Source organism: Hylobates moloch, unplaced genomic scaffold (assembly GCF_009828535.3).
Source record: "Hylobates moloch isolate HMO894 unplaced genomic scaffold, HMol_V3 SCAFFOLD_1, whole genome shotgun sequence".
Taxonomy (NCBI): domain Eukaryota; kingdom Metazoa; phylum Chordata; class Mammalia; order Primates; family Hylobatidae; genus Hylobates; species Hylobates moloch.
Genome location: NW_026652276.1, coordinates 223,055,817 through 223,078,723, shown reverse-complemented (window position 1 = coordinate 223,078,723; position 22,907 = coordinate 223,055,817).

Sequence of the window (22,907 nt, the reverse complement as noted above, 5' to 3'; positions counted from 1 at the left end):
ATTTGATAATGTCTAGTAAACTTGAAGATACATATCTAAAATCACACAGATGCAAGTAAAAAAAACTTACAAAGATATTCAGAATGGGACTGATGTAACTTCAAGATAGTGAAGAAAAACTAATTTTTTTTACTGTAGAAAGAGTGATTTTGATTTATTTTTGCCATAAAATTGATATATAATTTTATACAATTGCGTACCAATTTTACAGCAAAATAAATGAACTAGAGATATCCATCAACATAGTTAATCTCACAATGTTAAGTGCATAAACAAAAATGCATTTTGTTTATAGGCTGTATATATCTATTATTTACAAGTATATATAGAAGTAGCAAAGGTCGAAAGGAATGCATGGTAAATATTAATTTCAAATGTGTGGTTACCTCTAAAGAGGATGGATGAAAAGGTAATAATACAGAAGGGATATGAGCAGGGGACTTTATCTCTGCTGATAATATTTTATTTCTTAAGCTGGATAATAGTTATATATTTTTGTATATCTTAAAGATTTATTAATAATTATTTCAAAGAAGTTAACGCTATACAGAAAAAATCAAAACCATTGTGAAAATAAATAACAGAAAATAATATAGAACTGCCTATTTTCTCAACTCCCCATCTTTTATCAAGTCCCAAATGTGTCATTATTTTTCAAGCTTTCATATACTGGATTTCCAAGAAGACTATAATAATCATGCCTAACAATATAAAAACACAAACTGAAAACATTCCATATTTTGCCAAAATCCCTTCCAACATAACGACCTACAGAACTGCTGAAAAATGTACAACTTTGCACATTGTGTCAAACACATTTTACTATATTCTCAAACTATGGTCCCTGTCAGAATCACCTGGAAAATTTAGGAAAAGTATAAAAGCTCAGGCCCTATCCTCCTTCTCTGAAGCTGGAGTGCTAAGGATTTTATTAGCTCTCTAGGTGATGCTAATACAGAACAATGTTTGAAAACCGCTGCTGTAGACCAATGGTTATTAATCTTAGCTGCACATCTGGATCACCTGGCAAATTACAAAAATAAGCAGGCCTGGGATCCACTCCTTAAGAATTAAATCAGAATTTCTGGGACAGAGAATAGGAAATAGAGAAAAAGAGAAGCAAACAGAAAGTAGTAAAATGAAAACTACTAAATGACAATCCATGATTCCTACTTACAGGAAAACAGAGAAGCCCCAGGTGCTTGTGGGCTGATCAGTGTAATGGGTAGAGAGAAGAACCAGAAGAAACCTAAAGGAATCTGTCGCAGACTTTCTCTCCTAACACATTTTCTGTAGTAAGCATGTGGGCCTTTTAGTTTTAAAAATATTTTCTCACATATTTTTATATAAAAAAGAGAAATTGCCACCCTATATTCTCAAAAGCCTATTCTAAAGGTGAAATCAATTATCAACCAGAAACTTTCTCGGAAGTAATTCCCTATGTCTTTCCACAATATGGGGTGAAAATAATTTACTGATAAGATTACAGGCGCCTTGAAATGCATAAACCTTTAGGGCATTAGGAAGCAGCAGATCTAAGATTTAAGAAAAAAGAAAATCAAAACTTCAGCAACTGCAGCATTCAGGAAAGACAGAGGGCAAAGTTGCAAGGACAAATGCAAGCTGGTTAAAAAGACAGGATCCCAGACTGAGGCAGAGTCAGCTTGAGTGAGTCAGTGGCATCAACCATTTCCTGCCGCTGGAGGGAACAGGAGGAGCTCCTCACAATTCGCATTAGACCTCAGTCACTCAGCTCTGCCACCCACCCTATTCCCAGTGCTTACTCCTCTAACCTGTGCCACCCCATCCTGCTCTGTTCTGTATTGTCCAGGTCACCACAGCCTTCACCATTATTAGCAGCCTTTATGCTACTCTGAAAAAAAAAAATAAGCATTCCTCTGCAGTTGTTTAAAATGGCCATCAAGTTCTCTAACACGCTTTGTGTCAAGAGGTGGAGTCTGTCACTGTTCCTGTTGAATCTGGGCCTGCCTGAGACTGATTTGATCAACAAAATGCAGCAAAAGTGATGCTATGCTGGTTTAGGTGTGGTATTTAAGAGAACTGGAAGCTTTCGCCTCTGTCTCTTGCAGCACTGAGCCACCATGTAAGAAGTTCAGCTACCCTGCTGGAGAGAGTACCAAGAGAGACTCCGTGACTACATGGAAGGGAAGAGGGTGCAGTCAGCCTTACCACCATTTTCACCAAGGTACCAGGTATGTGAGTAAAGTCATCTTGAAACCTCCAGACCAGATCAGCCACCAACTAAATACCACCATATCATGTAATCCCAGTAAATGCTATGTGGAACAGAACCATTCAGCCAAACCCTGGCAGAATCTCTGACTTATAAAATCACTAGATATAATAAAACAATTGTTGTTGCAAACCACTAAGTTTGGATAGGTTGTAATTCAGTAGACAAATGGAGAAGCTACACCCTAAGAAAACAGAAGTCTAAGAAAATAGAAGACTTAGAGCAATTTCAGTTAGACTGGTGCTTTGGCTGGAATGTGCCCCCTCCAAAATTCACGTGTTGCCAATATGTTAGTATTAACAGGTGGGGCTTTTAAGAGGTGATTAGGCCATGAAGGCTCTTCCCAGACAAAGGGAATTAGGTGTCCTTATAAAGGAGACAGTGGGCTGTCTCTTGCCGTCTACCTGCCGCCATGTGAGGATGCAGCAAGAAGGTCCTCACAAGATGCCAGCACCTTGGTCTTGTTCTTTCCAGTCTCCATCCATAACTATGACAAGTAAATTTCTGTGTTTGATAAATTACCCAGTCTTGGGCATTCTGTTATAGCAGCACAAAAGAACCTGATGTTGTGAACAAAAAAGGTGGAACCAGAAAGTCTCCACATGAAGAAAATGAGTAGAATGAGACAAAGTACCCCAGCTTCAAATAGAGCAGGAATTTTAGAAGTTGAAAGCACTTGATGATAAAGGAATTTCAAATCACCCTCTATTCATCAAAATGTCCTCTAGCTGTTTTACGTGCAGCAAGTTTGAACAAACGAATGAATAAAATTAGTCTCAACTCTGAAATATCTTAATTGTAGGCTATTTTATAATATGTGCATCTTGAGTCAGGTTTTGAAATTTAGCTTGTTACGCTGGCCACTTCATTTAACCTCAAGGTGAAGTCTAACAGCAAAGACTTTTTAAAACAAAGTTGCCACCTCTGCCATTCCCATAATCCAGTCTTTCTAGTCCCCCAAATCAGACTGTGGTGAATTTTCAGAGAAACATTTGCCAGAACCTTAAAGATCACTATTCTAAAATATTTTGAGGTTAGTATATTGTTCAATAGTCATTTAATCGAATGTTTAATGAGTATGTTTAGCTAAGCACATACTGTCTCATTTTACTTAGAAGGATTTCACAGTTTATAAGAAAATGTGACTTACTGATCAAGTCAAAGAACTTTCCAGAAGCAAAGCCAGGACTGAGTAACTCAATAACCTGGCTCCCCTTACATCCTTTCACTTGTCCAATGGCTACACTATCATTTCAAGGTGCCAAACATAAACTTAAGTCTTTTAAGACTTTAAGTTCTTATCTGGGCTCACTCCTCTTCCTAGCACCATATAATGGCTATTAACTGATGTTGTGTAAACACAGAGTAATTTAAAGGTGAAGACTCACAATGATCTTGGCAAAATGCAATACCCTTGCTGCTATATCATAAAACATGATCCCCAACACATTGATAATAAACTGGAATTTGGAAAAGGATATCATAAGCCAAATAAATGAGTAATACATAGACAATTACCAAGTGTGTTTGCTGTAAAAGATGACAAAACTTCTGATTAAGAAATACGGTAACCTTTCAAATTATTCAGATTACCATTTATGTTATTGTTATCCTTGGAAAACAATTGTGAATTTCTCTCAGCTTAATTACTCTGCAATGTTTACTTTGGGCATGCGGGTTTATCTTTAAGCATGTGACCTGCTCTCTCATGTTTACACAGTGCTTTATAGCCCTGAAAAATCAAAGGGTTTAAAAATATTAACTATCATTTCTTTCCTAAGCTGGATATCTGGAATTTGATGAAATATTCCTGCTCCCTGCCATCAGTGGGATCTTTCACCTCTGAGCTCTGGAATTGGGGATAAAAGACTTCATCAGGAAAGTGGAAAGGATTTTAGAATTCAAAGATTCGGAGTAAGTGTAGAGAGTTGTCTTTAAAATCTGCATAGAAGTATAGCCTAAGTGAACCTATAGAGGCACAGAGGTAGGGTCTTAGATGATAGAAGACAGTGTTTGAACTTGGCTTAACATACAGTAATAAACCACTATATGTACTGAAGTTGGGTAGAAATAATAACAAAAGTTGGATGTATAAAAGAGCAATTCTAATCCCACATGTAACGGAATGGATGGGAGAAATGGAATTCAGACGGGATGCCAGGGGCACCTGGAGCAACCCAAGCATGCGGAAATGATGATCTAGGGATGGCTGCAAGAATGGAAATGAAATGCCTCTTCTGGAAAATATTGTTGAGGAAAATATTTTAAAATACATGGAATACTGGCCAAAGGGATAGAAGGGATGAGCCAAGCAGAAGTTCTGCTGTTTCTGCCTCAAGAACTAGAAGCTTAATAGAACTACTAACAGAAATCTGGTAGCTGAGAAGGAAAAGCAGATTTGGTGAGGAGGTAATGAGTTCAGCTGATGTGATAGGAAGGGATTCAGTGAAGATGCCCTCCAACCAGCTTCAAGCCCAGAATTAAAGATCCGAACTAGAGTTAGATAATTGAGTGATCTTTTTTTCTAAGATCCATGAAGGGGACTCCTAGAGTCCATTCTCTCCAAAGAAGAGTCTCCCAAGAGTACTCAGGGTGTCAGGGTGGCGTGATAGATTACTTCCTCCTGTACTGGAAAAGGATTCCCTCCCATAATTGAGAGAATGAAACAATGGTATTTACAACCAAGAATCATCTGCAGAGAAAGTTATTCTTTTAGTTCTTTTACATATAATCTTGGAGGACAGATGATATGAATGATAAAATTATATAGCAATGGCTTCAACACCAGAACATTCTGCCTAGCCTATCTGTTGTGTTCATAACTTCTTCCCACCATCCTCTTTCAGCTATATTCCCTTTAATGTGAACACCATACAAACACATCATTATCCATAGCCTCAGCTCTCAACAACAATCTGGATCAGCATACATCTCTCAGGATTCATAAAACATACAACAAAAGGTCTAAGATGTACCTTCTACAAGAAAATGAATCATTGAATGTGCCAGTATTTCTCTCTGGCTGAGCGAAAAAGGAGCATGCCAATTAATAAATGCCAAGGCCGTGGAGTAATTCAGTTAGATATGACATGTAGAAAAGCCAAAGTTCATTTATTGAACTTCAATCTTGATACCACAGTATTTATCAAAAGATCTTACAATAAAGCACTAAAGAAACATTACTATGGCTGGATCTGAAGTTCACCAATACCCAGTGACAAGATGGAATGTTGCAGTAACGTGACATACTGAGAATGTAATAATCTAGGTGAGCTTCCAAGTAATGAGTGAGGTATTGAGTACAGCTCAAGTGAGCTACTGAGTACAGCTCAATTGAGCTATTGAGTAACTTGCACAATATGACAGGGAAAGTAAATGCATGTGCATCAACTTTCTGTAAATTTGGCACACCAAACATAGGGTGTGGGCAAAATACTTTATAATCATCATAATCAGCTGGACTTCAGCCGATAATCTAGAAACACTGGGCTAAGGTAAATGCCCAGATGTCTGCACTGTTTTTAATCTGGTATTAATTACCTTCTTCCTTCTAAAACATAGCTCTTGAAACTTTGTCCTTATTTTAAATAATGTTTTGTGCACGTGTATAAATTTTTACTGTAGATCCTAGATGAGCTTTGGAAATTCTGAAAGGAGAAGGAGAGACATACAGGGCATGAACAGAGTCAGAAAGAACTAGTAATCATGTAGTGTGGCCACATAAAAGACAAATACATTTTTAGTAAGTAAGCCCAAAATCTTTCACAGGAAACACTTATACTAAAAGCTTATTCATTGTTTTTCTGAAATTTGAATTTGGCTAGGCAACTGCACTTTTATTTGCTGAAGCTGGCAACCCAAGGGGATTTTCCAGGTCTTCCTTTCCCGAAGCTGCACTGTCATACAAGCATGGACACAGGTTAATTTGCCTGAGCCACTAATAGCTGCAACATAAACACCTCTCTTGAGAGTCATTAATGAAGAAAACCAAAACAAAACAAAAACAAAAAAAAATAAACTATCAAGTTGCATAAATTCTAAAATGGAAACAAAATTCATAACTCAAACCTTTGTTGGTGGCTGGTCAGGGATGCAATTAATTCGTTCCAATTCATTTACCACTGGACATTCAGCAGAAACAGGAGTGGTAGCAGTTGTTCCGGGATCTAGGGGACCAGTTGTCCTAGGATGTGTGGAACCAGTTGTTCCAGGATCTGGGGTACCAGGTGTCACGGGATCTGGGGCACCAGTTGTCCCGGGATCTGGGGCTATACCAAAAGCAAACATAAAAAGACCATTAGACAAATTTAATTTCACAGACATTCAATAGTTCTCAACACCTCCAATTAACTCCACTACTGAGTAGGCTTCACTCTGATGACCTCAAAATTTATGCATTCACTTTATAAAATGTCACTTTGTTCCTGCTGACTGTATTTACCTCTGTGTATCTCTATATCATCTCCTTCTACTCCCAACTCCCTCCCCTACAAGATAGTATGTATAAGAGCAAGGACTCCACCTTTAGACTAGAAGCTCATGAAGGTGGGGACCACCCTTCCTTTAGTCTAGGGGTCAGTAACTATGGCCTTCAGGCCAAATTAAGTCAAAGCCTGTTTTACAAACAAAGTATTACTGGAACATTACACACATGCATGTTATATATTATACACAATTACAAACTCGTTTGTTTTTAGCTGCTTTGTGCTACTAGGGCAAAATTAAGCCATTATGGCAGAGTCTGTATGGCCCACAAAATCTAAAATATTTACTATCTGGTCCTTTACAGTAAAGTCTGCAGACCTCTGATCTGATTCTTTATTTCCAACCCCAGCAGCAAGGGCACACAGAACATGTGCAGTACAAGTGCCATCCTAATTAGTAACCTCAGCTTTGCTTGCTCAGTCAACAGCCAATCCCCAGGTCAAAGAATGCTTCTGAGCAACGCCATTCTTCTGTAAATACAAAGTCCTATATGACAAAAGATGTAAAGGGAGCCCGCCACTCTAAAAACTGACAGCTAGGACTTACCTAAGGGCTAGAGAACTTTGAATTCAGATTTAAAAATCAGTAAATTAGAAATGTATTTTTATTGTATCCTAAAATAAGGAGGTGAGCTTTCTTGAAGGTATTCTGCAATAAATTAATAATGACATTAAGACAAAACAGTGTCTTTTGATTGGTTTTCTTTTCATTGGGGGTTTCAAATTCAAATTGTGCCAATGTCTGCATAATGGTTTTAGTTACATCTTTAGAATCACATAATTTTAAGAGTTGAGCAACCTTTGAGACTTTTTTCTACAAAAAGTAGAAATTGTTGTAACAAGGGATGGGGTAGGAGGGGCAGAGAAGCCACAGGTTAACCCTTGATTGCCTGGTTCTCCTAGGAAGTTGATCCTAGATGAATCAGATAAGAAACCATGGATAATTCAGCATAATCCAGCTCCTTTTGAGGATATAAAAATTCAATAAACAAAAAAACTTTGATTAAATGAGAGTCTTCAGAAAGTCCATGAAAAATATGTATTATGAAAAAACTACTTATAAATTTCAAATATTTTTGGTACTAAAATAGACTCACAGTAGATTGTTACAACATGTCTGAACAGGACTTAGCTTGAGGCACTAGGAAAGATAAGACATCAATTTGAAAAGAGCACCTATCAGAGCAACATAAATTCTGCTAAAATTGAAGCAAGAACAAACATCAAACTCACGGTGAAGCTTGGGTGGAAAAATGGTGAAATCATTGATACTTACAAAAAGGTTATGGGGACGATGACCCACAGAAATCAGCAGTTTACAAAGGAATAACTCATTTTAAGAAGGACCACTACAACACTGAAGATGAACCCACAGCAGCAGACCATCCACATCCATTTGTGAAGATAAAAATTAATTTTGTCATGCCCTAATGAAGAGGACTGACAAGTAACGGCAGAAACAATAGTCAAAACCATAGATGTCTCACTTGGTTCAGCTTACACAGTTCTGACTGAAAAATGAAAGTTGAGCACACTTTCTACTCTACGGGTACCAAAATTGTTGCACCCACATCAGCTGCAAACAAGAGCAGAACCTTCAACAGAAATTTTAAAAAAGTGGGGATCAAGATTCTGAAGTATTTCTTCCAATAGTTGTAGCAGGAGATGGAACATGGCTTTACCAGTACGAGCCTTAAGACAAAGCACAAAGCAATGGCTCCCAAGAGGGGAAAGTGGCCCAGTCACAGCAAAAGCAGACCAGTCAACAGCAAAGGTCATGCAACAGTTTTTTGGGATGCTCAAGGCATTTTCCTTGTTGACTTTCTGGAGGGCCAAAGAGCAGTAATATCTGCTTACTATGAGAGTCCTTTGAGAAAGTTAGCCAAAGCTTTAGCAGAAAAACACCTGGGAAAGCTTCACAGAGAGTCCTTCACCACCACAAAGCTCCTGCTAATTTCATCATCAAACAAAGGCAATTTTGCAAGAGTTTTGATGGGAAATCCACCTTATGGTTCCTATTTGGCTCCTTTTGACTTCTTTTAGTTTCCTAATTTAAAAAAAAAAATCTACAAAGGGCACTCATTTTTTTCAGTTAATAATGTAAAAAAGTGCATTAAAAAGGTTAAATTCCCAGGACCCTCAGTACTTATGGATGGACTAAATGGCTGGTATCATCTTTTACAAAAGTGTCTTGAACTTGATGGAGTTGACACTGAGAAATAAAGTTTTTTTTATTTTTATCTTTCTATCTTTCTTTCTGTTTCTATATTACTATTTTTCCACAAACTTTTTGAAGTCTCTCATATACTCGCTTGCCTTTCACATAAGGATATTGTTAATTATCATTCTTAGCAGAATTAGACTTATTTAAGGAAATTTGGCAAATATATTTAAAATGTCAATTATGGAATCCTGCAATGTATTAATTGATAAATCAAAGTATCAGAACTTAAACCTACAATGAATATTTACTGAGCTGTCCAAAACACATAGAACACACACATCTAACAGCCCCCACAACAAACACACACACACATGAGCATGAAAGCATTACTTTCCTGCCATTGATGAAGGTTTGCTCTAATAAGAACAGCACATGGAGAGAGCCCCAGAGTTACTTCTTACCTGTCGATTTCAGTGACTCTTTGGCTAAAAGCACAATTAGAACAATACTGATGATAAACAACACAAGCAGAAGAACACTGAGCACAATCTCCAAAGTAGTAAATTTTTTCAGCTTCTTTCTTGCCATCTCTAAAAAGTAAGAGAAAACAATTTTAGATGTGAATTTGATTTACTATATAACTACTAAGATTTTTAATGGAAAAGCTCAAATGTATGCAATGAATACTATAACAAGCCGCCCAAGCACCCATTATCTAAATTAAAAAATTATCAACTCATGGCCAATTCATTCTGTCTTTATTCTGGCCCACTTTTCTCCCTACCCCTGAATTACCTTGAAGCAAATCTCAGGTCTCATGTCTTTTAATCTAAAAATACTCAGTATGTTTCTTTAAAAGATAAGAAATTTTGCAAAAGACAGAATATTATCACGCCTAACGTATGTTTATAACAATTCTTTACTGTCACCAAATAACTAGTCAATTTTGAAATTTCTTTCATTGTCTGATAAACTTTTATAATTTGTTCTACTCTCCTGAGGATGCAAGTAAGATTTATATCTTGTAATTGGTTTATATCTGTTATGTATTTTTTAATTAACAGAATTTGTTCTGTAGATTTTTCCTGCAATCTGGATTTTGTTGATTACATCTCCACGCATGCTAACATGTTTCTCTACCCTTATAGTTCCTGTAAATTAATTATTAGCTTTAGAGTTTTTATCAGATTTAAGTTTGATTTTTTTTTTTTTAGCAAGAATGGTACATAGATGATATAGCATCTTCCAGGAAAATTTAAATCTAGTTAATTCTCTTTTTTGCCATCTTCATTCTGAAAATAACCAGCTAGATTACTTTGGAAAATTTACTTAAGCTTTCTCATTCTCAGTTTCCTCATTTACAAAGGAAATAAATTGAACTAGAAGATCTATGATATTCTTACCGGCATTTTTTTCACTTTTTAAAAATATTTTGTACTGATTTTAATTTTTATAGATTTAGGAGTACAAATGCAATTATGTTACATAGATTTATATGCATAGTGGTGAAGACTGGGCTTTTAGTGTACCCATCACCCAAATAGTGTACATTGTACCCAATAGGTAGTATTTCACCCCCTTCCCACCCTTTCTCCTTTTGGAGTCTCCAGTGTCTATGACTCTGTATGTCCATATATACTTACTGTTTAGCTCTCATGTATAAGTGAGAACATGCAGTTTTTTACTTTCTGTTTCTGGGTCTTTTCACGCAGAAAAAATAGCCTACAGGTCCATCCATGTTGCTATAAAAATATGATTTCATTGTTTTTTATGGATGAGTAGTATTCCGTGGCATATATGTACACTACATTTTTAATCCAATCATCTGTTGATGAACACTTGGGTTGATTTCATGACTTTACTATTGTGAACACTGCTGCAATAAAAATATAATTGCAGGTGTCTTCCTGATAAAACAATTTATTTTTTGTGTGTAGATACTCAGTAGTGGAATTGCTGGATTGAAGGGTAGTTCTAATTTTAGTTCCTTGATAAATCTCCATAGCATTTTCTATAGCGATTGTACTAATTTACATCCCCACTAAAACTGTATCAGCATTTCCATTTTTCTGCATCCTCCCCAATATGTGTTGTTTTTTGACTTTTTAATAATAGCCATTCTGACCAGTGTAAGATGACATCTCATTTGTGGTTTTAATTTGCATTTCTCTGATGATTAGTGATGTTGAGCATTTTTTCATGTTTTTTGGCCACTTGTATGCTTTTTTTTTTTTGGAAAAATACCTGTTCACGTCCTTTGCCCACTTTTTAATGGAGTTATGTGTCTTTTTCCTGTTGAGTTGAGTTCCTTATAGATTCTGGATATTAACCCCTTGTCAGATACATTATTTGCAAATATTTTATCCCATTCTGTTGGTTGTCTGTTTACTCTATTTTATTTTTTTACTGTGCAGAAGCTTTTTAGTTTAATTAAGTCCCCTATTGTCTAATTTTGTTTCTGTTGTGGTTTCTTTTGAGGACTTGGTCATAAATTCTTTTTTTTTTTTTTTTTTTTTTCTGAGACGGAGTCTCGCTCTGTCGCCCAGGCTGGAGTGCAGTGGCGCGATCTCGGCTCACTGCAAGCTCCGCCTCCTGGGTTCACGCCATTCTCCTGCCTCGGCCTCTCCGAGTAGCTGGGACTACAGGCGCCCGCCACCACGCCCGGCTAATTTTTTGTATTTTTAGTAGAGACGGGGTTTCACCGTGGTCTTGATCTCCTGACCTCGTGATCCGCCCACCTCGGCCTCCCAAAGTGCTGGGATTACAAGCGTGAGCCACCGCGCCCGGCGGTCATAAATTCTTTGCCTATGCCAATGTCCAGAGAGATTTTCCTAGATTTTTCTTCCAGGAATTTTATAGTTTCAGGTCTTACATTTAAGCCTTTAATCCATCTTGAGTTAATTTCTGTACATGGTGAGAGATTTCATTCTTCTGCATATGACATTCTAGTTTTCCCAGTACCATTTATTGAACAGGGAGTCCTTTCGCCAGTGCATATTTTTGTCAAGAATCAGTTGATTGTAGGTATGTGGCTATGTTTCTGAGTTCTCTATTCTTTTCTACTGATTTATATGTCTATTTCTCTACCAGTACTGTACTGTTTGCGTTACTATAGTCTTTTAGAGTAATTTGAAGTCAGGTAATGTGATACCTCCAGCTTTATTCTTTTTGCTTAGGATTACTCGGGCTACTTACACTCTTTCAGGGTTCCATATGAATTTTAGGATTGTTTTTTCTAAACCTGTGAAGAATAATGTTGGTAATTTGATAACAATTGCACTGAATCTGTAGATTGCTTTCGGCAGTATGGTCATTTTGATGATACTGATTCCTCCAATCCTTGAACATGGGATGTTTTCCAATTTGTGTCATCTACAATTTCTTTCATCAGTGTTTTATAGTTGTCTGTAGAGATCCTTGACCTCCTTGGTCAAATGTATTACTAGGTATTGTATTTTATCTTATTTTATTTTATTTTATTGTAAATGGGATTGAGTTCTTGATTTGGTTCTCAGCCTGATTGTTATTGGTGTATGGAAATGCTACTAATTTTTTGTACATTAATTTTGTGTCCTGAAACTTTACTGAAGTCATTTATTAAATCTAGGAGTCTTTTGGAGGGTCTAGAGTTTTCTAGGTGTAAGATTATATCATCAGTGAACAGAGGTAATTTGACTTCCTCTTTTCCAATTTGGATGCCTGTTATTTTCTTCTATTGCCTGCTTGCTATAGCTAGGACTTCCAGTATTATGCTGAATATGAGTGGTGACAATGGGCATCCTTGTCTTCTCTCCATTTAGGGCGAATGCTTTCAATCATACTGAACTTTTCGCTGTTCAGTATGATTTTGGCTATGGTTTTTTCATAAATGGCTTTCATTGTTTTGAGGTATAGTCCTTCTACGACATGGTTGTTAAGGGTATTTTTTATGAAGGAATGCTGGATTTTATCAAATACTTTTCTGCATCTATTGATATGATCATATGGGTTTTGTTTTTATTCTGTTTGTGTGATGAATCACGTTTATGGAATTGTGCATGTTGAACCATCCTTGCATATCTGTAATAAAACTCACTAATCGTGGTGTATTATCTTTTTCACATGCTGTTGGATTCAGTTTGTTAGTATTTTGTCAAGAATTTTTGAATCTTTGTTAATAAGGGATATTGGTCTGTAGTTTTATTCTTTTGTTGTGTCTTTGTCTGGCTTTGGTGTCAGGGTGATGTTGGCTTCTATATTCGTTTTTAAAAGTCATTTTCAAGTGAGTCACAGAAATCTCACACTACTCTGTTTCTCCCTTTCACAAAAGACACATGTGCTAAACATTTCATTAGTGTCTTATTTTTTTTTTATTCTATCCCCAAGTTCTTCTCAGAACAGAGGGCGGTGCTAAATAGAGCATGAGAATCCCTGAGCTTGATTCTCAACCCTACCATTTTTTGCTGTGGTAGCTGAAACAATTTATGTAATACTCTTGAGTCTCAATTTTCTTATCTGTAAAATGAAACTACAATTTCTTTTGTTATTATCTATTGCCACCTTCTTATTGTGGAAATCAAATAAAAATATTCCAAGTCATAAAGCATAGGTCTCATTATTTACCAAAGAGAAGACAAATAGTGGATCCTGGGTAAGAAACAGAATGCTCCTACAAAATATGTCAGTCCCACTTTCCCTGAGTGTGGCACCACACCCGACTTGGTGTTCTGGTGGAGCAGCTGAAGAACAATGCTGACTGCTGTCCTGGTTGGCTTGCTCTGGTAGGACCTCCATTAAGTGCTTTATGGCCCCATGTGTTGGATGACTCATGCATGGCCTGGGACATAGGTGCAGAAAGCCAGGAAGAGGAGCCATAGCTGCAGTCTTGCCTATACGAGGCCTACTTTCTCCACCAACCCACCAACCCTTGCTTTCCCAGGCTGCCTTGTAAATCATACTCTCTTTACTCAAAAAGAACATCCCCTTTCTTCTCCTGTGAGGTCTTAATTCATGACTCCCTAAATTAGGAATTGTTTGATATTTCCTTGCAGTCTCATTCTCCACCCAATCAACATTTCCTCCCACATTCTCTTCAGTAGAAAGCAGCCTTCCTTAGTCATTTATCCAAGGACTGGTTGAATAAGAGGATTTACTTCTCATACATTGATAAGAAACTGCTGTTAGTCAACGTAATGCCCTCTTACTATGCAAAAGGAAATGGAGCTGTGAAAGCAGCTCTACAACAAGGATTGCCCTATGTTTTCTAGAATAAATTACTCCATTTCTAGTCTTTCTTACCATGACTGTCTCCACTATCTCACATTCCAAAGAGCTTCATAAGAAATCCTATAAAATTAAACTTGCTTGTTAAATTCCATAAAGATTAATAACCTCTCATGCCTGGTATAATTAAATTAACTAATAAAGCAAAGAGTGATTTTATGTTCACTGATAAGAAGAGTAGTTAGAATGTCTATCCAAGTGACCACGTCTCCTCTTTGGTAGACGCTAATAGTTGTAGGATGTGAGATTGCTTTTTATAATAATATTTAATTTTTTTCCAAGTGTTTATTAACACACTATGTCAGACACTATGAAGAAACACCCACTGATTTCTGGTCAAACTATAAACACCCTATGCTCAATTAAGACTTGGCAAAAACTATTAAAATTACTCATGCCCGTTACCCAGCAATTGCATTTATAGAAATTCATCCTATAAATACACTTACACATTTGGGAATCAATGTATATACAAATAAAGGTTTTTCATCACAGTATTACATGTAATAGCAAAAGACTGAAGACAGTGTAAATAACCATAGAGACAGAACTCAGTAAATAAGTGAAGTAAAATATAATTCCATGTTACTTAAAATCATGACATGGCAGGTGTTTTTAATTTCACAAATTATTTGATACTCCTCTCTTCAAGAGATAGGCTGAGTCCCCACCACCTCACCCTTTGAGGATGAGCTAGACTTAGTGACTCACTTTCAACAGATAGGATATGGAGAAGGGATGGCATCTAACTTCCAAGACTAGGCATTACAGCTTCCTCCTTGCTCTTTCTCTTGGATCATTTCCTGAAGAAACCAGTTACCATGCCGTCATAACATTCAAGCAGGACTATGGAAATTTCTAGCAAAGAACTGAGGTCTTCTGCTAAGAGCCATCTGAGTGAGGTCCCTTGAAAGCAAGCCTCTACCCCCATTCAAGCCTTGACATGACTGCAGTCCTGGCTGACATCTTAGCTGGATTCATGAGAGACCCTAAATCAGCACCACTCGGCTAACCCACCCCCATATTTCTGACCTACGTAAATTGGGAGATAATAAATGTTTGTTGTTTTAAACTACAAAATTGTAAGGTAATTTGTTACCCTGCAATAGATAACTAATATGCCTAGGTAAATATGACTTTTTAATAAAATATCATTAGCATTTTTTAAAAAACATGCTTGCTGTTTATCAATAGTCCTTTTGCTCCATATATTCAAATATGGTTACTTGCTCTGCGGAACAATAATATCTATTTTCTAGCTATACAAGAGAAAGGTTTCCTTAAACCTTAAAAAAAAACCTCCAGCATTACCTGATTGACATTACTTCCTGCATTATAGAACCCTTGATGGTGAAGCTTCCTATCTCAATTAGAAATGCAATTGAAGAAAAACTAAGGTCAGGAAAAATGGCAAGAGGCAAATAAAAAAGGAAATAATTTAAATAGGGTTAAGTGCTTTTAAAAATGTTTTTCAAAAAACTGCTACTTGCCAATCTGTCCTTAATCTTTGACTATTTTTCATAGGACAAATATATAATTACGCAATTTTAATGCTAATGATAATAATGGTTAACAGTGATTGAGCAGATATCCTAAGAGGTTTCCATAATTTGTCACATGCCATTTTTATAACAACTGCAAGTTAATTATGGCTACAATCCTCACTTTCAGATGAAAAAATTAAGCTTCAGAAACATCAAATAACCTGCCTGATGTCATACAGCTGATAAGGAGCAAAGCCACAATTTGAACACCTGCCCTTTGGACTCCACAGCCATGGCTTTTAACCATTACTCTATATTCTATGCTATTATGCCCCACAGTGTACACCAGCTTGGGCTTTCTGTGAGATTATAGTTTTATCAAATAAAAACACATTAAGTTTATGGCCCACAGCAGTGTTTTAAATTACCTGGGAGACCTAGAAGAAGACACTGATGTGTCTTATTTGCCATGTTCATTCATCATTATCTAAACTATATGTCTGGAAGAAAGAAATCTGCTTACAGTTTATTTATTCATTCATGAATGATTTATTAAGTCCCTACAAAGTGCCAAGCATTCTTTCAAAAACTGACTATACAACAATGAACAAAGCAAATAAAAATCCCTGCCCTCATGAGACTTACGTTCCCATGAGTAGAAAAAAGAGACAATAAACAAAATAAATAAATATACAGTAGGTTATACTGTATAAGTATATGGAGAAAAAGTGGGGGGTAAATGAGGAATGTTGGGGTAGGGATTGCAATTGTAATTAGGTTGGTCAGAAAAAAAATTACTGAAATGTAAGAATTATTACTATATATATAGGAACACTTTTACACTGTTGGGAGTGTAAATTAGTTCAACCATTGTGGAAGACAGTGTGGCAATTCCTTACGGATCTAGAACTAGAAATACCATTTGACCCAGCAATCCCATTACTGGGTATATACCCAAAGGATTATAAATCATTCTACTGTAAAGACACATGCACACGTATGTTTACTGCAGCACTATTTACAATAGCAAAGACTTGGCACCAACCCAAACGCCCACCAATGATAGACTGAATAAAGAAAATGTGGCACATATACACCATGGAATACCATGCAGTCATAAAAAAGGATGAGTTAATGTCCTTTGCGGGGACATGGATGAAACTGGAAGCCATCATTCTCAGCAAACTAACACAGGAACAGAAAACCAAACACTACATGTTCTCACTCATAAGTGGGAGGTGAACAATGAGAACACATGGACATGGGGAGGGGAACATCACACACCAGGGCCTGTCAGGGGATGGAGGGCTAGGGGAGGGAGAGAATTATGACAAATACCTAATGCATGTGGGGCTTAAAACCTAGATGATGGGTTGATAGGTGCAGCAAACCACCATGGCACACGTATACCCATGTAACAAACCTGCACGTTCTGCACATGTATCCCAGAACTTAAAGTAAAATTTAAAAAAAGAATTATTACTATATATACATTATGCAAAAGCAATAGAATTTTTTTCTTCATGAATTATTTAGTATATGAATAATTGTCAACGCTCATTGTCCTGGTACCGTTATAGTTCTTTAGGCAAAGTAGACAAACCACATGGGGGCCCAAATTATTAAAATGGCTATCTAAATTAATTTGGAAAAACTGGATATTTGTCCTCTTTTCAGCATTATAGTCAGTGTTTGATGTGTATACGGAGGTCTAAGCCATTCTTTTAAAATCCTTTGCTAACACAAGACATGAGATCTAGTGGAAAAGAGGATCATTGTAGATAGACCAAGAACAACTTGCAAAGAGGACCCCAGCAAGCCATAGCTATTCATCAAAAATACTGGGCTATATTAGTAGCTTGGGCCATCCTTTCCCAGCTGCTTGGTGAATGGGAAGGGATAAGGTAACTAACGAATGGCTTTTTTCTTGCAAGTCTGGTCACACCCAAAGTGAGAGATCTAAGAGTCAGCTCTGACCCTAGCCAGCTGTGTGACCTTGCAAAAACCACTTAACCCCTCTGGGTCTCAGTTTCCCCATCTGAACTGCAAAGAGATCATCTCTAGGAGACAGCTAACTCCTCCTTGAGCCCAGCAACAGGGTGTGCAAAGGCTTATATTTCTCATCACATTCCACAGCTGCCACCTGAACCAATTTTAAATGGAAAATTTCCTCTTCTAGTTCCATTCCATGCATATAGAACAATTTTATAGTAATTTTATTAGCTCGTTAAAATGTATTTGTGAGGGAATGCCTGATAATAAAAAATAATCATTGGCATCTTGTGAAAGTGTGAGTGAAACAGCAACGAGCTGTCTTAAATTTAGCGTCCCACTTCATTTGGTCCCTGGTAGCACAGGGACCTACCAGCACAACAAACCAATGACCCCCTCCATCTCACCCCCTCTTTGCACACCTACAGACATACACTTACTGTCCCACACCAGGACCCAGACTGTAGACAGTTTGGACATTGGGAAGTCCTCCTTGCCCAGCAAAGCCACTGATCAGATCCTGCATCAAGAGCCTAGTGGTATCCTTTTTCAGGGAGACCCATGGGGATTAGTCTCAATTTCTCTGTCTTTCCCCAAGAGTAACTCTCCCTTCCCACCTCTGTAATCAGTCAGAAAAGAAATGCCTGCATGTGTCTAGCTAGACTGTAGCAGCTAGTAAGGATCCAACTTTTTTTTAAGTTTTAAGTTTATTTTAAGTATTTTATTTTAAGTTTTTATTTTAAGTTTAAGGGCCAACAACAATGTATCACCTTCTCCTCTTCCCACGAGCACTCCCATTCTACTCCACACATGACTGCCAGGATAGATACCCTACCTTTCTCTTTATGACCTCCTTCCAGATTCCACAGGAAACCTCTCCTACCCCCCAAAGCACACCAACTCATAAATGCATCCCAATATTTTACACACATCCTTAGACTATCCCCTCAAATTATTCTGTATTTGATCAACAGAGGCACCAAACCCATAAGCATAGTGATCGATTTCTCAATTTTCTGACTATAATTGGTTCTTCAATTACATTTTCTCAATCACAACTCCACATCCTTTCAGAGGGAAAATGCTCTAATCTCACTCCCAAATTCTAACTCCTTTTATTCATTTCTCTCACTTCATTTCCAGAATCTGAAAGAATTTCTGCCTGCTACCTCAACCTAAGTATTAAATAATTCATCACACCTCACACAGAAACACACACAAACACATAGGTTTCACTACAATCAGGCTTATAGATCCAGCCTTAGTTCAGAAAAATATACACACACTAAGAAAAAAAAATAAATGAGAATTTTGTTCCATGTGTATGCACGTGCATAATTTTTGATTTATTATTGGTGTTGTTTATCTTTGTGTTTAACAAATTAACAAGGGCTTTTTTTTTCTTTTTTTTTTTTTTGAGATGGAGTCTTGCTCTGTTGCCCAGGCTGGAGTGCAGTGGCGTGATCTCGGCTCACTGCAAGCTCTACCTCCCAGGTTCACGCCATTCTCCTGCCTTAGCCTCTCTGAGTAGCTGGGACTACAGGCACCCGCCACCACGCCCGGCTGATTTTTTGTATTTTTTTAGTAGAGATGGGGTTTCACCATGGTCTCGACCTCCTGACCTCGTGATCCACCCACCTCGGCCTCCCAAAGTGCTGGGATTACAAGTGTGAGCCACTGCACCCGGCCAACAAGGGCATTTTGACTAAAAGAGATCAACTCAAATTCACACACACTTGTAGAAACACATCTGTAACTGTAAAAGAACCCCAGGTTCACAAACATACCTCATTACCTCTTGCAGCCGCTCCCTCTCTGTCTGAAGGATGGCTTAGCAATAAAAGCAGAGGAGCACAGTCCACCAAAGCAACCAAAGATCTGGTAACTATTTACTGACCTATCAAGAAAACGTTAATGGCTTTCAAATGCAAACGAACGGCCAGCTTTTATTTCCGGATCAGAATTTTTAGTTAATTAGTAATCGTGGTCTTGCTCTAAGAAGGACATCCCTAAGACTTTTGGAAGGAAAAGCCAGCTCCCATGACCCACTCCATCCCCTCCAGGCACTGAATGTTTAATCAGTGGTGAGGACACCCTGTATATCTGGTAAGAGAACACAGAGACAATTTGGAGATGATAAAGAGCAAAAAAATAAATGACCCCAGTATTCCAAAAGAGCCCTGGTCTCTTGCAGTGACTCCGAATCTCTCAGGAACTCATTGACGTTTAGCAGCACAATCTGATGATTGTGATGGAAGGAAGTTGTTTTAAAACTGTTTTAAAAATAGTTTTCTTCTTTCTTCTTTAAGGTGTCCTTAAGCTTGTTTGCAGTATAGAAATCCTTTAACAGTCTGGTGACTCTTGAACTGCCTTTGCAGAACTATAAATAAGAGAAATCTAACATGACTGACTCCATCTTGCTTCTAACCTCCCAGGCTAAATTACGTTTTCTGGGGGATTTTTTTTTTTTTTTTTTTTTGGTTGGCTTTTTGCTTATTCTAGTACAAAGGCCAAGAAACCTATGAGAGGGATTTAGTTTATAGTTAAACTTGGAGTCAAGGGAAAATGATCCCCCTCCTTGCCTGGAGCTTAAAGCCACATTCATAAGGCAAGGTTGGAATTATGGTAGGGGCTTGGACTGTGCTAAAGAATAGGCATAAACAATGTCCTGCCATGGCTTAGTTTGTTTTTCTATAAGTTGCTTACTGCCCCAGTCACATAACCAGTGTCACAAAATTTATAACTTCCCCAACGACCAAAGATAACATCACTGTATTGGTCTGTTTTCACACTGCTATAAAGACATGCCTGAGACTGAGTAATTTGTAAAGAAAAGAGGTTTCGTTGACTCACAGTTCCGCAAGGGTGGGGAGACCTCAGGAAACAAACATGGTGGAAGGGGAAGCAGGGACTTCTTAACATGGGGCAGGCCAGAGAGAGTGAGCAAAAGCAGGGAAAACTGCTTTATAAAACCATCAGATCTCACGAGAACTCACTCACTATCATGAGAACAGCATGGGGGAAACCACCCCCATGATCCAATCACCTCCCACCTGGTCCCTCCCTTGACACGTGGGGATTATGGGGATTACAATTCAAGATGAGATTTGGGTTCCAACACAAAGCTTAACCATGTCAATCACTATTTTGAAACCTAAATAACTGGTCTTTTAGATATTTGTTAGCATTTCAGTAGACCAAGAGACACCACCTAGTCTTGAGCCCCCCGGCCCAACACACACACTCCTCCTGGGAACTGACTCAGCTGCACAAAGGCAGTTTTAGGTGCTCCTGTGATTTCATTCCCCGACAATCAATTATACAAGTTCCCCAGCCCCATGCCCACCAAAGTACCCTTTACAAACCTTAGCTTTTGAATCCTGGGGGAGAGGGCATTGAGAAATTTTTCTCTGCTCTCATTTGGCCAGCCCTGTGATTATTCAACTATTTACTGCAATTCCTGCTGTTCTCATTGATCTTTTTGGAGGGCAGTGGGCAAGAAGAACTTATTGAGCTGAGACACGCTTATAAACTTCTCTTGGAATTAATTCTTAGGCCAGGTGCAGTGGCTCACACCTGTAATCCCAGCACTTTGGGAGGCTGAGGTGGACAGATCACCTGAGGCCAGGAGTTTAAGACCAGCCTGGCCAACATGGTGAAACCACGTCTCTACTATAAGTACAAAAACTAGCCGGGCATGGTGGTGGGTGCCTGTAATCCCAGCTACTCATGAGGCTGAGGCAAGAGAATCACTTGAACCCAGGAGGCAGAGGTTGCAGTGAGCTGAGATACAAAGAAAATCAATTACATTGAAATACAGTTACTCTCATATTTTTTAAATTATAGTTCGTGCCTCTTTAATGATATACTAACAATAAAGCAATATGTCTAATAGTGATTGCAATTTCAAAAACATGATAAGCGTAAACAATATTTTGAGATTGTTTTAAATATATAATGTGAAAGTAACTGTGACCTCTCTTGAAACCAAATTCATAGGTACTACTAACACCACTGTAGTTTGCAGCCTAACTCTAAATTTCAGTTAGAATTTAGCAAAGAAAAGATATGTAAATATGTTCCCCTTCCAAGTTCAGAGGCTCTCAGAATTCTATCTACAAACCCCAGGTTAAGAACTTTGCTCTATTACTAAGTGGACCTTCCTCCAAGTAAGGCAGAGTTCCCCACTCTGTGATACTCCAAGAGTTATCTGTGAACCTGTGGTTGTCAGCTTCCAGAGAAATAAGCACAGAAATTGAAGATAAGTGTTGAGAGGCTTGCATTACAATTGGACAGAATCATTTCATGTCATTGATCTTGATAATTAAAAAATGGAGCTTGTATCTGTACATGCTTTTTTTATTTTTCGAGTAATTTAGTTTTAATTTTACAAAAGCCACAGTCTGTGATATACTGGAAATTTTTAAAACAATTGCTGTTTTACCACACATAGTTTAAAAAGTCCTGCTCAGCTACTGCTATTTCTAGGCATTTGTCTTTATGGGCTAGTGAAAATTCAGAAAAATTTTGGGCCAAGAGACCTAAATTTATAAACCGTGTATATCATCTGGAAAATACAAACAAAAATCACTATCTCTTTTCACAGTCATTTCACAGTAGACACAGACAGACAATCAAAATTGAATCAATTTATCTCTTTGAAAAGTTTACTTCCTTATCCTTACTTTTCTTATTTCACCAACCATCAGTGAACACCAACCACTGTGGGAACACTGACTTACCGTGTTTCTTTGGCATCATGGAATCAAAGAATTTATAGCTAAAAGAGGAGAGAAAGGAAAACTCGCATGCGTGGAGGCTGGCCAAGTGCCAAGATCTTGGGTCTGAAGCAGTGGCTCATACCTGTAATCCTAGCACTTTGGGAGGCCAAGACGAGAAGATCACTTGAGCCCAGGAGTTCAAGGCCAGCCTGGGCAACATAAGGAGAACCTGTCTCTACAAAAACTAAAAAAATCAGCTGAGTGGCCAGGCACGGTGGCTCACGCTTGTAATCTCAGCACTTTGGGAGGCCAAGGCGGGTGGATCATGAGGTCAGGAGATCGAGACCACGGTGAAACCCCGTCTCTACTAAAAATACAAAAAATTAGCTGGGCGTGGTGGCGGGCGCCTGTAGTCCCAGCTACTCAGAGAGGCTGAGGCAGGAGAATGGCGTGAACCCCGGGAGGCGGAGCTTGCAGTGAGCTGAGATTGCGCCACTGCACTCCAGCCTGGGCGACAGAGCGAGACTCCGTCTCAAAAAAAAAAAA